Here is a 2789-nt window from a genome sequence, read left to right as displayed (position 1 = left end):
CTCTTCGGGGCCGAGCTTGTAAGGACGTTTGCACACAGGTTCCGTACCGGGCTCAAGTTCGATAACAAATTCAACTGGCCGGTGCGGAGGCATTCCTGGAAGTTCTTCTGGAAAAACGTCTTGATACTCACAAACAACCGGAATCTGCGAAATAGCATCCAATTCACCCTTCTCATTGAGAGAAAACAACCGGATGGAATTATCCCGAGCGGCAAAGACAATGACATCCTCAGACGAATGAGTCAGTTGAATCTGCCTGGCTGCACAATCAAGCTGAGCTTTATGCTTAGAGAGCCAGTCCATCCCGAGAATAAGATCGATATCTGAGTTACCAAGAACCATAGGAGAAGCAAGAAACTTGAAATCGCCCATCGTGATAGCGACATCTGGCACCTCCAGACTTGCGCTCAAACGTTTGCCAGGAGAAATGATATCCATATGTTTACCCAAATGAGAAGAAACGAACTCATGCTTGGTAAAAATGGCTTTGACATGAAACAATGTGATGCACCCGTGTCAAAAAGAACTTTTGCAGGAATATCATTAATAGGAAGGTTACCCATAATGACATCTGAAGAATCCTCAGCCTGAGCTGCATTCAGCATATTGACCTTGGCGTGCTTGGGATTGTGCTTGACCACAGATGTACTTGCCGATCTGACAGGAGGAGGAGGAGGAAGACGCCTCTGGTTGGTACACTTGTTGGCATAGTGACCCTTCTGTTGGCACTTGTTGCACGTGACCTCTGAAAGCGGACGGTGATACGAAGCACTCGATCTTGGCGCTTGAGACGAAGACTTGTTCTGAAAGCCTGGGTTGGGTGGGTGGGAGAAACCACTGCCACCTTTGCTCTTCTGCTGATACGGCTGACGGAACGGAGGAGGAGGAAGCCAATACTTCTGCTGCTTGACCACTTGAGTAGAGGAAGACGGAGTAACATCTCTGGCACGCTTCCTGGAAGCATCACACCTCATCTGAGCGGCCTCTTGCTTCAGTGCCATGTTGTAGAACTCATCGTATCTCAACGGCTCAAAGAGGACAAGAGCGAGCTGAATTTCCTCACGAAGACCACCCCTGAACTGATAGATCATGCTCTTCTCATCAGGAACATCCTGCTTGGCAAAACGGGCGAGCTTCTGGAACAACTTGTTGTAGTCATAGACAGACAAAGAGCCTTGCTTCAGATTGCGGAATTCCTGACGCTTACTCTCAACCACACTTTGAGGGATGTGATGAGCGCGGAAATCTTGACGAAAATCGTCCCAAGTGATCAGACGTCCACCTCTGGAATCCTTGTACTGCTGGAACCACTCTGCGGCCTGATCTTTGAGCTGGAAAGAAGCGAACTTGACGAAATCTTCAGGCCTGACATTGCTGCATTCGAAATGCTTGCCCAGATCCACTAACCAATCGTCAGCATCGGTAGCCTCAACACAACCGCTGAACGTCTTTGGGCCATTTGCGAGGAACTGGTTCAGAGTAGCAAAGTGGTGCTGATTATGGCCTTGATTCCCTTGACTGCCTTGATTGCGCTCTTGGAGGATTTGCATGATCAACTGTGTATTTGCATTAGTAGCGGCCATCACAGCTTGCCATGCTTCCGGAGGAGGCGGAGGTGGAGGCGGATCAGGATTCGGAGTCGTGCGCGTTGGAGGAGCCATCCTGAAGAGGTTGACCACCATTAGCACATAGATAGACAACAATATAGAAGCTGAATCCAACGAAATGAAAATTGCAACATATAGTCTTCACATCCGAACAAAATGAACAAATGCATTCCTCTTCAAATGATCACATATCCATAAATTGAGAAGCCACGAAGAATTAAGGAAGAGAAATAATTCAACAAGGTACGGATCAAGAACGAATAATCGGTAAGAAATCCCAATCTCAAACCAATATCCGTGGAAGAAGAACTAGAGCTACTAGAATTCCCACCTATGAAAGTCCCGAACCTTTCCGGTTATGCAATCAGGTGTTGGGGATACAGGGGAAGCACAATATCTCACCCAAACTAGCAAATCCTACATCCAGTTGTATCCATCCTTCAACACATAACCAAGAAAACTTCGGAAACCATCTACCTCAACCTTCGAAAAGCATCCGTTATACAAGTTATGGCGATACACCCGAACTCCCGCCCCAGTACTGGGTGGCGTCGAGGTTATCTCACCAACGAACTGCATAAAAGAGATTTTCGATGTCGGCGAACATATCTTAAGTATACCGGAATTGCAACGATAAAATTGTGACGACAACACCTCGGAGCTCAACTCCCCGGGACACTGCGACAACCCCTAAAGACAGGAGGCACCAAGAACAATGTTCTCGTCACAAAACCATCGGAACAAAACCAAGATACTCGCGTGATCCTAAAAAATTTTTTTTAGTGAAATTTGAGAAAAGAAGAGTCAAAACTCTACGCCAGGATGCCTTACCAGAGCGATGAGGAGACTGGGAAGTAAAAAGAATTCCTAACTCTCCGATATGTAATTCCTAAATGACTCAAAACATTTTTCTAGACACAACTCGGCTGCTAAAAACGATCAAGCAATGGGGCTCCTAAGGTCGGGGAAGGCTCTGATTACCAACTTGTAACGCCCTCGATGCGGCTATAGCTCCCACGTGTCGAGGCACGACTTAGAGGCATAACCGCATTGAAAGCAATGTCGCAAGTCAGGCAATCATTACAACATCCCATGTAATATATAATAAAAGGGGGAGATAACATAGTTGGCTTACACTCGCCACGTCACATCAGAGTACATAAATAACATCCATCAAAGAAA

Source organism: Triticum aestivum, chromosome 7B (genome assembly GCF_018294505.1).
Source record: "Triticum aestivum cultivar Chinese Spring chromosome 7B, IWGSC CS RefSeq v2.1, whole genome shotgun sequence".
Taxonomy (NCBI): Eukaryota; Viridiplantae; Streptophyta; class Magnoliopsida; order Poales; family Poaceae; genus Triticum; species Triticum aestivum.
The sequence above is the reverse complement of the archived record's forward strand: the minus strand, read 5'-3'. Positions refer to the sequence as shown.